This window comes from Hakea prostrata, unplaced genomic scaffold (assembly GCF_041222555.1).
Source record: "Hakea prostrata isolate BN-2017 unplaced genomic scaffold, UWA_Hpros_2 contig_77, whole genome shotgun sequence".
NCBI lineage: Eukaryota > Viridiplantae > Streptophyta > Magnoliopsida > Proteales > Proteaceae > Hakea > Hakea prostrata.
This window is the reverse complement of record NW_028291196.1, coordinates 16,351-30,499: the sequence shown is the minus strand read 5'-3', so window position 1 is coordinate 30,499 and position 14,149 is coordinate 16,351. Positions and strand designations below refer to the sequence as shown.

General features: G+C 38.9%; 1 pseudogene; it reads left to right on the top strand.

Annotated features, from left to right (window-relative positions):
* Positions 1 to 10,654: 10,654 nt before the first annotated feature.
* On the top strand, positions 10,655 to 13,567 carry LOC148998975 (chalcone synthase H2-like; annotated as a pseudogene).
* The last annotated feature ends 582 nt before the right edge of the window (positions 13,568 to 14,149 follow it).

Genomic DNA, 14,149 nt, shown 5'->3' with positions numbered 1-14,149 from the left:
GTTAATTCTTTATTCCTTTAAATGACTAGAAGGGGCCAACCTTTACATCAAATATACATATGAGATAACAAGTGTTGAGATACAATCTTTGTTCGGTCAAAAAGGAAAGTCATCATCGGTGATTGTCAAGAATTTAAACAAGATCAAAGTAGCTTTGTCAGAAGCAACACAGATTCAAGAAGAAGAAGAAGAAGAACAGAGTCGGGAAAACATATGTTATCATTTGTTTATCTCCCTCGGGGATTGCAAAGCATTCTGCAAGTACAAAATCCTCCACAATTCCATACTCTTTATCCAGCTTTGCCAAAAGAAGTCTGATCTTTGATCAAACCTGCATTCAAGGCAAGCTCTTCATAGCTGAATCCTTTCAGAGGAGAATAGGGAGGAGAATCGTCAAGATGATGCATTATATCCGGATCTGGAGGTGGAAGGTGTAACACCCAGCCCAAATCTAGCCCGGAAACTCTATCTATTTTGGTGAAGTAAGTTTTGTTTAATGTTGACTTCGAAGTTTGACTGTGATTTCAGTTTTACTATCTTTGAAAATCTTAGGAAGCCATGTCAGACCTTTCCCTTAGAGTTGATCCAATGTCCCAAAATGAAGGTAGATGTCCTTGTGGGCCATCTCAGTAGAAGATATGGTGTTTGACCCAAAACCCATGGATATTGATGATGGTGTTTCCTTGTGGAAATCTTTTTTGATTTGGAGTTGAACTATTTATTTGTGATGAAGAACTTGGTTGATGGACCTAAAGCTTAGTTGGACCTGGTTTGAAGACTTCCCTCCATACTAGGTAAGTAGTATGATGTGTTGAAAGAAGCCCATCCAAAAATATTGAAGTTAGGCCCATTAAATCCCTATTTCCCCATCCATGCAGTGGCATTTTGGTAAATATCTGTTTTGAAGGTTTTCAAAAGCTTTATTTCTTTTAATTTCGTGGTAAACTATTCCCATTATGTTTCTAAACCTCTAGATAGTGTGGGATCGACCTTTTACTTCCTCTTTGGCGACCAATCAACCAACAGGGTCAGTTTGGTCAGTTTGGTGAAACCCTAGTAACTCTTGAACTCTTTGTGCTATTTAAAAGGGGGAACTCCAAGTGTTTCACTCTCAATCTGTTTCTAAGCCTTGGGAGAACGTGGGAAGATCCCTAGATCCTCTCCTTCGAAGCCAAGGAAGATCCTCAAGCATCTGTTCAGATTTCTTCAGCGATTTCTCTTCTATAAGGTTGGTATTCAATTCGTTTCTTTTTTTAATTCATTCTTTCTTCTCTACTTCTGATTTTCTGATCATGAGAGGGGTATTACACTACTGTAATGACCTCTTCTCTAATTCTTTTAGCCCTAGAGTGAATCCCCCAATTCACTCTATGTTCTTGAAGCCATATGGCTATGATTCTTGAATTTGATTCCACCAAAGCTCTTAATGATACTTTCCCTAATTTTCTACCTATCTTTATGATTGTGGGGAAGGTCTCATATTGTTACCATGACCTTCCCTTGTGTCCTCATGATTGAGGAGTTGATCCCTAATTTTTCCTTGGACCATTGGAAACCAAAAGGGAGAGATTTTGAGGGGAAATTCTTGGGTAACTCTCATGAGAGGGTAACCAATTGGCAACCTTCTATTTTCTATTAATTCTTTGGACTCTCCCCAAAACCTTTCTTGATTGTAAATTCTTTGTCCTAAGGGTGAGTCTTTATTCTCCTTAGTCTTTCCGTGGGATACACGGATTCTTGTTAGTAATCCCTAATTGTATTATTTGAATTTCTTTCCCTTCACTTTAATTGAGAACCTTATTTTCTCTCATTGGTAGACCCTTCCTAATTCCATTCTTTATTTTGAAATACTAATGAGATATTCCTTTATCTATCTTGGGTTGTTTTTGTGAGAATTATTTATGGGTAACTCTCATGGGAGGTAACCAACTCTTATGAGAGGTAACCATATATGAAAACCTATTGTTCTTTTATTTGTTGAAAACTTCCCAACACTTTTTCAGATTGTGCATTCTTTGTTTCTCTTTCCCATGGGTGAATCTTGATTCTTTGTTTCTCTTTCCCTTGGGTGATATTTGTGTTAACCTAAACTTGATCATCTATATTTTCTTGTTTTATTGGCTATCAATTTACTTCCCTTCATCCGGTGCTCTCAACCTTTTCATTGGGAGCCAAAAAAGGGTGAAATCTTAACCTCTTGGATCAAACCAAGAACCCTTAGTTTGATCTTGTTAACAGCCAATCAATGTGTTTTCTTTACTAAAATTGTAACCTATCATTCTCTAATTCTTTATCCTTGATCACACTATATTTTCTTCATGATCCATGTTTAACCTAATTAGGATTTCTATTTATTCTTTCTTCGTTCTTGTTCTTGTTTGAGATCAGGAAAAAGATGATGCATCCTTGCAACCATCTATTCCATGATCTCATTCTATTCTTTGAGATCTATGATCATCATCATGATCTTAACCCTAGCTAATAGATTCTTGAAACCTTAACCCTAACCCTTGAATGATCTTTCTGGAAACCTTTTGTAACCTTCCATGTGAGGGAAACCTCATGGGTAATGTTTCTATTAACCTAAACTAGATTTCCTATGATTTCTTGTTATTTTCTTGATAACAATCATTCCCTCTCTTTCCGTGATCATAACCTTTTCATGAGCCATATGTTATGATGAAACCCTAACCCCTTTATTATTGACCTATTGAGATTGATTTTTTGGACTATGATCTCCCCCATGTCTTCATTTGGGTTAGGTTGTACTTGGTCTTCAATCCCATGAGCAAAGCACCCTTGTATAGCAATATACATGGGGGCGGTTGCTAGTGGCGGTCGATTGAACCAAGCGACCGCCTGGAGCGATCGCCCGGTCTGTTTTCGGGGTTTTGTCCTATTTTGCCCCCTGTTCGTTATAAATAGCATCCCTCGCCCTATTAACGCATTATTATGTTCGGGATTGCTATTTTGGGCGATTAGGCGGCAGTGGAATCGTGCGGGATTCAGGTCTGAAGTGCTGTTAATGATATGAAACCTTTTCTCTTCTATTCTTGGTGATTCCCGATTAAGGTAATGAATCTCCATCTGCAATTCTCTTCTTTTTAACCTCTGATTGATATGAACCCATCCCCTTTTTGTTAGTGGTTACCCAATTGATTTGTTGTACTCCCTTTTCAATGTTCTTGATGAGATCCTGTCCAGAAACCAATCCCCGCATTTGTTTAATTGATGGATCCCATCAAGGGGAATGATTTGGATAATAAATCTTGGTTAATTCTAGGGTTTCTTGTTACCCCCTTGTTCTAGACCTATTAAACTTGAAATTCGGACTAAGATCATCCCAAAACGGATTGAAATCGGATGATAAAAAGTATAATTTTCGGAGTTGGAAACTGTCTGAACAGGGGCGGTCGCTTGTGGAGGTCGCTTAACTTAAGCAACCGCCACAAGCAACCGGCTGGTTTCCAGTGTCTGTGTAAGTTTGATTTTGGATTTGTTTTGACTCTTGACTCTTATATATTCTTGTAACTCTATGCCTAGGTGTTCTCTGTTTCAAGTAAAAGTCTTATAATAGTTTCTGGAATTCAAATTAGAGGAGTTTTACATAATTACAGGTAAGGACATGCATTCTTATTTATATGCAATTACATATACATGATGATTCAGCTGTTCTATTTACTATTCTTTGATCATGTATCTTGCTGTAATTGTATGAAGCATGTGAATCTTATCGTATACTCGCTGTTTGTGGTATTCCTTGATGTACTTCATCTTTTATGATATTGCACAACTGTTTATGATATGATAAAGAGTGATGTAGTGTGATTGTGATGGAAGGGGTATTCCATTGGGATATCAGAAGGCTATGGAATGGGACACATGCCTGCTGATGTCTCCAGCACTATCATGATTACTTGATGACATACTTAGGGAGTCTAGAATTGCATGGCTAGGTACCCCACATGCTATTACCATTTCGGCAGGGGAATTGAAGCCGGGTGACCCGTGACAATGGTGACGTGACTATGTTTCATCCAACAGCGGTAACCAGTCCGTGCGGAGACTCAGTGGTCCACTATTGGTCATGTAATAGTAGGGTTGCATATGTTAGGGTTGAGCTCATGGACGTCCAAGGAACGGACCGGGTGTCGTGAGGAGTCATGAGAGCATCCGCCCCAATAATATGTGGATGACCATAGGGTTAAGGAGTGGAGTCCAACAGAGGTAGCCAGTCCGTGAGGATTCTTACTCCTAGGTTGCGAAGGATACTAAACCGAGTTGGTTGGTGCCATAGGGGAAGTATCTGGACTCCATATAGTATGTTACCATTATGACCTTGCATTGGATTAGAAACCCCGACATGCGCCAGTACTCATTGCCAATGGTTGTGGTAAGAGAGTGTTGACTTAACCCGCCACGGTTTGAGAGCCAGGTGTGGACTTACCCCTTTGCCCAGGATCCCTACAGAGGTAACCAGTCCTTGCCGGATCAGAGTGATGAGACTTACCCAAAGGAGGGCTGGTGTATATCTTAAAGCATGTCAACTGATAGAGATTTGGATAGTTAGATCTTAGTAGCATTCATATTTCTGCATACCATCCATATCATTTTCATCTGTGCATTCGTGGATTGTATTGACATATATATGAGAATTGCTTGTTCCTTACTGAGTTCGTTGGAACTCATTCCTTTCATTGTATGTATTATATAAACTGTACAGATGGTTGCACAATGTCGGAAGTTGGAGATGATTCATATGAAAGAGCCTTCTCGTTTGAAGCTGATGTGGCACAGACAATGATACATGAACTTGCAGAGCATGAAGCCTCCTGAAGATGAAGATTATTTAATTATTCTTTTTGCTTCCGCTGAACTCGATATTACATTTGATTCTTGATTCTTTCCTTTGATTCTTTCTTGGATATTTATTGGAGTATTTGGACTCCTGTAACCTTTTTATTAATTATTGCACTATTCTTGCTCTTGATTACATGTATTTGTATTTATTATTATTGATAGACTAAAAGCATGGATCCTGTGATGGATCGCACCCACGGGTCATCAAGCGGGTAACCGGGCTCGGCGGGTGGGGTGTGACAGAAGGTCTATGGCATCCTTGGACCAGGCAGGAAGAGGAAGTCCCAGCTTTGCAAACACTTCAGGATGACAATTGGCGCGGTGGGGAGTCATGTTGAAATAAGGATTTCTCCTTAGTATCGATTCCCATACCTCGTTCTCGCCATCCCGGTATGCCTGCAAGTTATAAGCGTTCAGCATGTCAACAAAAGGCTTACTGTGCAAATATTTGAAGATGCAAGCCCTTCGAACATCAGTTGAAAGGAATTCGGGCAAAAGGGTAACAACTTGCCTTTGGGACGATGACACAGCTCCAGACCCTTTCGCCCTTGCCGAAAGCTTTCCTACTTCCTGCTCCAACTGCCAGATCTTCTCCCTGGCATCACCCAAATTCGAACGAAGACGCTTGTTCTCGGAATTCTTCTCTCGGGCAATCTCCTAAGCTTGGTTTCCAAGACGAGCAATCTCAACATCTTTGGCTTTGGAGTCTTCCCGAAGCTTGGAAACTTCATCACTCGTCCACTGAGTCTAAAGGCTGCTTCCACTTGATTGTGAAAGTTACCAGTGAGACTCCTGCAACAACTTCAGAGTTAGTCAAGAGCAAAAGAAAAATCTTCAGAACAAAAGGTAATGAAGAAAAACTTACATCACCAGTGATTTCATAAAATCCCTGTCTGGGATCGTGGAGAGGGCTCTCCTCTCGGCAGGCATTTGAATAGCAGTGCACCATTCTAGTGCCTTGTCAAAATCACCTGTCACCAAGTCAGACCTTTTCAGCGACCAAGAAGGATGGAACACATCATCGGCCAACCGAGGGCGCTTCCTAGTGGAAATCCTCCGGCTCCAGGGAAGGAGTGGAGGAGGATGCCAAACAAGCACTAGAGTTGGAAATACGAGTGGCACCTACGTGGACCACATCTTCCTCAGATGCCCGAGGGGTCTTCATCATGGAAGAAGACTCCAGCGTAGTGCCAGCAGGGGTGTCAACAGTACAAGCAACGAAAGAGGGAGCCATGTCCTCCTTGGAAGACCGAACGGTCTCTTCAGGTAGAGGGAGTGTGGGAGAAGCATCAGCAAAAACTATGGGAATCTGATCTGAAGATTCACCAATAGCAGTCTCCCCACGTTTAGAAGATTCACCAGCGGCAATCACCTCAGAGGGAGCAACCTTCATCGGTACTGGGGCAGTTTTCTTATAAAAATTCGCCCTAATAAAATCCAAGTTAATTCTTGGAGGCACTGCAAATGCAAAAAGCAGTGTGTCTACGAGAATCCAACAACTTATAGTAGAAAAGGGAAAACCCTAGATTTCTGTCGAATAGATGAAGTTATGAACACCAATCAGGGAACTTCCGTAATGAGTAAACCCCAAGTATGAATACTGTGGAGATTACTCAAGGAGAAGAAGAAGTTCGTGACAACACTGAATGACAGAGCAGAAGACTTACTTGTTCAGGTTCTGATCGAAGATATTGTTGGAGGACAAGAGTATAGAGACAGCAAAGGAAGACAAGATATTACTTTGCAAATCTATCAGACAGAAATAACTTGTAGATAGCGAGATAAGGATGAAGGACCCTTGAGGAGCTTAAATAGCCTCAAGGAGAGATGCGACGGTTGAAAGCCCAAGTTAATTAAGGGACAGGATGGAAGAGACACTTTGAATTCCTAAAAATGCATAATCAACTGTCAGGGGATAACGGCGCTTCAAATTTGAAACTTGAAGGTTGAACTAGGTTTCCACGCGGAACAATGTGCATCTGATACGAGGATACTGCCAAATATCAACCGTCGCACCAGTGTTAAATAATCAAGTATTTCCTACCTTGGGAAGAGCAATTGGTATACGAATACAAGGAAACGTTTGGGCTTCCTCATAAAAGAAGGAGCAATTGGGAGATGAAGTTCAGGTATCACAAAAGGTTTGGAAGAATCAAATTGACCGAACGCATCTCTCCCGAACGCATCTCCCTGATGTCCCGAACGTTGTATCCAGTTAAGGTACAAGTTAATCAACGAATACAAGGAAACGTTTGGGCTTCGTCATAAAAGATGGAGCAGTTGAGATAAATTTTAGGTATCACAAAAGGTTTGGAAGAATCAAATTGACCGAACGCATCTCCCTGACGTCCAGAACGTTGTCTCCAGTTAAGGTACAAGTTAATCTACGTGATAACTTATATCATTTTTATATCATTCTCAAATATCTCTTGTGAGAGGGAATAGACGATTCCCTGGGTATGATATGAGGAAGTATTAAGGCAATCATTGGAAGAGTTCGAGAAAAAGAAGAGATATTTCTATTTCATTAAGACCGTAAAGGCTCTTGCCTTAAATTTTTTTTGAATGTATGCTTTTGAAACTCTTATTTTTTAGATCAATTAGTTACCCAGCCAAGTGTTGCACAATACTTCTCCTCACTTTAAGTTATTTCGCGTCCAGCCTAACTATGGCTCTTTGAGGACTTTTGGTTGTGCATGCCACCCATGTTTGAGGCCTTATAATGGACTCGAATTGTACTTGAAACACACATGAGACATAGTTCATACAAAAAATAAATAGATAACTTGTGTAATTCAAACTCTAGAATAAGAGTACAAGATTAATGTTAAATAAGGACTCTTGTAACTATAAATATGTAATTTGTACAACAGTCAAACTCTAGGGAGCAAATCACATTCCTATGAATGTAGGTTGTTGAGATCAACCGAACCACGTACATCGTTGTGTAAACCAATCCAAACTTATTGATTGACACCCTTATTAGATCTTTAACTTTATAATGATTACAAGGCTATACACAAAAGTATGATTCTACATAGGGCTCAACTAGCAATAACATAGAATAAATTATTTATTACTTAAATGGATGGTACAATTTCATCAGATAAAATTAAAACTAATACAAAGGAAAGGAGGAACCATCCCCTTTAAATTTTATTTAAGACAACTTAGGACCTAGTGGCCCCCAATCCAAACCAACAAAGCTGGTAGATTCGGTTTTAAGTTGCGCCGCACAAACATGTGCAATACCGGTTGCCAATGGTGCAATGAACATGGCACCTAGGACCGCAATCGGGTATCCCTGATGACCCTCCTATTTCCCCATTTGTCACCACTCCATCTCCATGCACGCTTGGGAACATATCTGCAGAATAAAGATATACAATTATCACGAATTTATCAAATTGGCAGGGAAAAAAAATTATGCAAATGATGGAGTGTGTGTGCATGAGTAAAATGGAGAGTAGTTTGAGACCTGAAGCATTGAGCAAAAAAATGAGTAAAATGGCTAGCTTGATTGAAGCCTTATCCATGATGAAGACGTTGTAATAGATGTTGTGTGATATGAATGTGCAAGGGAGGTGGGTTATATTTATAGGTAGATCCTTTGTTAGATTTTGGTGATCAATAAAGGGGAGGTTTCAATTTGATTGAACTTTTAGTTTAGAAGGTTGAGAAAGGAAGGTTGTCCTGTAAAAAGGGACCCTACATGGTTTGTTCTCCCTAAGTTGCTATGTATATCATACTGGAGAAACTAAGAAACTGGATCTTCCGTAGCTTGAGGTGTTAGTTCAGTTTTATGAGGTGAGTGCGTGAGCCGAAAGCTGAACTAGAGTAACCGTTCCCATTCAGGTTTAAACGGTTCCAATTCTGATATGAATTCAGTTTTATAATTCGACTTTGAATGATAAAACCCAATTGATTATCATTAGTATCTTGAATTTCATTGAATAAAGATTTTTTTTTGTCATACTGATGAATTTATTTACATGGTAAATGTAACCTAAATTGATACCAAAATTATAGCCGCCCGGTAATGCCAAAAACAAGCCAAACCCAAACGAAGACTGAAACCGGAAAACCCTTATTGTACGGAACTATTCAGGTTGAATTTTTGTTCAATTTGGGCCACCCAATTTCATATCATATCCTATCATATTGATTTTGGAAGGATACCCAATTCCATACCTGGACAATTTGGGCCACGCACTTGGGTATCCCTAATACGCCCCCACAAACTCAAGGGAGGTGAAGTGACCTTGAGGTTGGCTACCAAGGTGCTGAAATGTGGAGTATATAGCGGCTTGGTGAAGATTTCAGCTTGTTGATCCTTAACAGATAAGAAAGGAACATGAAGATCTCCTTTGGCAAATTTATCACGAACAAAGTGGAATTCAATCTCCACATGTTTGGTAAGAGCATGAAAGACAGGATTTGCAGTGAGATAGGTGGCACCAATATTATCACACTAGAGTACAGGAGCAACACTTAGGAATATATGAAGCTCATGAAGTAGAGTTTGTAGCCAAGTGAGGTAAGCAGCAACATTAGCAATAGCTCAATATTCAAACTCTGTACTGGAGCGAGCAATAGTGGATAATTTTCAAGAACTCCAAGAGATGATGTTGGGCCCCAGGAAGATAGCATAGCCACTGGTAGACTTATGATCATCAGGGTATTCAACCCAATCAGCATTGGAGAAGGTTGTTGAAGTCATATTAGAGGATTTGTTGAAGACTGTTCCATGAGAGAGTGTACCTTTTAAGTAGCGCAGAATCCTTTTGACAGCATACCAATGATCAAGAGTTGGACTTTGCATAAACTTACAGACTTTGTTGACTGCAAAATGTATGTCAGGATGAGTTATAGTAGCATACTATAGCGCTCACATAATAATTCTGTACAATGTAGGATCAGCCATGAGCTTTGCTCAACTGGGTACAGGGAGAAAAAGTATTGGTAACAGGCTTGCAATCACTCATGTTGGCCCAATGAAGAAAGTCAGTAATATATTCTTGTTGACAAAGGTGAAGACCATTAGGGAATAAAGATACAGACATGAAAGAAAATAATGTAAGGGACCAAAATCTTTGACAGCAAAGACAGAGGAAATAGTAGTCATAAATTTTGATAGTAACACTTCAGAATTGTCAATAACATTTATGTCATCCACATAAATTAAGATAAATAGTAGATCAGAAATACCATGATAAATGAAAAGAGAAGTGTCAGTTTTAGATCCAACAAAACCAAATTCCAAAAAGAAGGAACTGAGACGATCAAACTAAGCACGAGGGCCCTGTTTGAGACCATAAAGATATTTGTGAAATCAACAAACATAGTTAGGATGAAGAGTGTCATCAAACCCTGGTGGTTGTATCATTTAGACTATTTCATTTAGAAAGCCATGGAGGAAGGAATTTGGATGTCAAGTTGGCGAATAGGCCAAGAGTGGGAGATAGCTAGAGATCGAACTTGGCGAATAGTAGTGGTTTTGAAAATAGGGCTAAAAGTTTCATTGTAGTCAAGATCCTCTTGTTGATTGAACCCTTTGGCCAAAGAAGAGTTTGATACTGATTGGTACAAAACCCTAGTCAATATTTTATGTAATCTAAAACACCTACCTTTATGTAAACCAAAACACTGAAACTCAAGAGTCCAAGAACCACAACTACAAGAGCCCCTGGACACTGAGGAAGAAGGACTCTATTTCTATATAAAGCCTTGTACTAACTCCTTGTAGATTTCATGTGAAATAATACTGAGAGGTTAGATAAGGAAAAGACAAGCAATGACATCCGAGGGATTCATCTATGAAGCTCAGCATGCTGAAGGTCCAGCAACAGTTCTTGCCATTGGAACTGTAAATCCATCCAACACAATGTACCAAACTGATTTTCCAGACTTGTACTTCAGAACCACCAAGAGCGAGCACAAGTTTGAGTTGAAGGAGAAGTTCAAACGTATTTGTAAGTATTATATATCAATTCCTGCTGCCTGATTTCTTCATATGATGGCAAATCGGATCATTTCATATAGATTGATTTTCAATTTTCTCAAGAAAATGGCCGTTTTGATTTTGTCAAAACAGGTAACAGTTCGACAATCATCAAACGCCTTACCTACCTCTCCGATGAAATGATCTCAAAGAATCCAACACTTTGTGATCCAAAAGCTCCATCCCTCAACACACGTCAAGATATTATGGTGACTGAGGTACCTAAGCTGGCCATGGAAGCAGCAACCAAAGCTATCAACGAGTGGGGGTAGCCAAAATAAAAGATCATGCACATCGTATTCACTACCATTTCTGGTGTTGATGCACCGCGGGTTGACTTACAGCTTATCAAACTCCTTGGCCTTTCCCCAACTGTTCGACATGTGATGATGTACCATCTAGGATACTATGGTGGTGGCTCAGTGCTCCCTGTAGGGAAAGATCTTGCAAAGAATAATAAAGGGGCTCGTGTGCTCGTTGTTTGCTCAGAGTTGAACTCCATCAGTGGCTTCAAAGGCCTAGATGAGACAGACTTACATGCCCTACTAGGGATGGCAATTTTTGCAGATGCTGCTGCAGCTTTGGTAGTTGGTGCTGACCCTGAATAGTCCTAGCTAACTAGGGGCAAAGGAAACACGAATAATTGTAATATAATCGAAGGGTAACAAAACAAGATTCATTGCCAAGATAACTTTGTATCATATATGTTTTTTCTGTACTTTTGTAATAAAGTTTAATGGTAATAAAATTATTTTTTGATATGTACTTTGTCATTCCTAGTTGGAATCGCTATACCATCCTTCTAACGGAAAAACAGTGTATATATAAATCATGAATTTATAGAAAAGGAGCTCAATTTGAGAGTGTGGCATACGACAACGCTCCATAAGTCTACTTCTCTACCTAACATAGAAAAGTGTTTCGCTCTCTTTTTTTGAAGAAGGGAAATTTTCAGCAATATCCCTGAGTAAAGAATTTATAGAAAAAGAGCTCAGTTGAGTGTCATACGACAACACTCCATAAGTCTACTTCTCTACCTAACATATATAGAGTGTTTTGCTCTTTTTTTTTGAAGAAGTGAAATTTTCAGCAATATCCCTGAGTAATTCCATTTATCAATCAAACCCTTTGTAGGGTGAAAATATCAATAACATCTCTTGCTATTAGGAAATCATAGTTAAATGTTGATTCAAACAAGTTAAATCAACATTTTAGAAATACAAGAATAACCTTGAAAAAAAAACCTTATGCACGACTCATTTATTAATCTTCCTTTACTATCTACCACTTCTGCCTCTGCCATTTGTAGATTCTAGCGAAGTTTGGAGATATGGTTCATGATAATATTTTTTTAACTAAATATGTGGGGGGTAATATTGGAAATTACGGACAAAATAAAACTAATTGAGACTAAGGTATTTGTAACAAATTTATTTGGTGTTATCCCACGATTGTTAAATCAGAAGTTGTTATTTTTTTTTTAAGAGATTTAAGTTGCTTGTTGAGAATCTCTTTTCTCGTTGCATTAAGTGGTTTCATAGTGATTGGGGAGGTGAACTGAACTGTTTTTTCTTTTCTTCAAGAACATGGTATTGACCATAGACTTTCTTGCGCTCACACTAATGAACAAAATGGGGCTGTTGAACGCCGACACCAGCATTATTATGGAACCTATATCGATTCTATTATCCCATGCCTCTTGCCTTAAAAAATATTTGAATGTATGCTTTTGAAACTCTTATTTTTTAGATCAATTAGTTACCCAGCCAAGTGTTGCGCAATACTTCTCCTCACTTTAAGTTATTTCGAGTCCAGCCTGACTATGGCTCTTTGAGGACTTTTGGTTGTGCATGCCACCCATGTTTGAGGCCTTATAATGGACTCAGAATTGTACTGAAACACACATGAGACATAGTTCATACAAAAAAGAAATAGATAACTTGTGTAATTCAAACTATAGAATAAGAGTACAAGATTAATGTTAAATAAGGACTCTTGTAACTATAAATATGTAATTTGTACGGCAGTCAAACTCTAGGGAGCAAATCACATTCCCATGAATGTAGGTTGTTGAGATCAACCGAACCACGTACATCGTTGTGTAAACAATTCCAAACTTATTGATTGACATCCTTATTAGATCTTAAACTTTATAATGATTACAAGGCTATACACAAAAGTATGATTCTAAATAGGGCTCAACTAGCATAACATAGAATAAATTCTTTATTACTTAAATGGATGGTACAGTTTCATCAGATAAAATTAAAACTAATACAAAGGAAAGGAGGAACCATCCCCTTTAAATTTTATTTAAGACAACTTAGGACCCAGTGGCCCCCAATCCAAACCAACAAAGCTGGTAGATTTGGTTTTAAGTTGCGCCGCACAAACATGTGCAATACCGGTTGCCAATGGTGCAATGAACATGGCACCTAGGACCGCAATCGGGTATCCCTGATGACCCTCCTATTTCCCCATTTGTCACCACTCCATCTCCATGCACGCTTGGGAACATATCTGCAGAATAAAGATATACAATTATCACGAATTTATCAAATTGGCAGGGAAAAAAAATTTATGCAAATGATGGAGTGTGTGTGCATGAGTAAATTGGAGAGTAATTTGAGACCTGAAGCATTGAGCAAAAAAATGAGTAAAATGGCCAGCTTGATTGAAGCCTTATCCATGATGAAGATGTTGTAATAGATGTTGTGTGATATGAATGTGCAAGGGAGGTGGGTTATATTTATAGGTAGATTCATTGTTAGATTTTGGTGATCAATAAAGGGGAGGTTTCAATTTGACTGAACTTTTAGTTGAGAAGGTTGAGAAAGGAAGGTTGTCCTGTAAAAAGGGACCCTACATGGTTTGTTCTCCCTAAAGTTGCTATGTATACCATACTGGAGAAACTAAGAAACTGGATCTTCCGTAGCTTGAGGTGTTAGTTCAGTTTTATGAGGTGAGTGCGTGAGCCAAAAGCTGAACTAGAGTAACCGTTCCCATTCAAGTTTAAACGGTTTCAATTCGGATATGAATTCAGTTATATAATTCGACTTTGAATGATAAAACCCAATTGATTATCATTAGTATCTTGAATTTCATTGAATAAAGATTTTTTTGTCATACTGATGAATTTATGTACATGGTAAATGTAACCTAAATTGATACCAAAATTATAGCCGCTTAGTAATGCCAAAAACAACCCAAACCCGAACCAAGACTGAAACCGGAAAACCCTTATTGTATGGAACTATTCAGGTTGAATCTTATTATATCCATAATCAT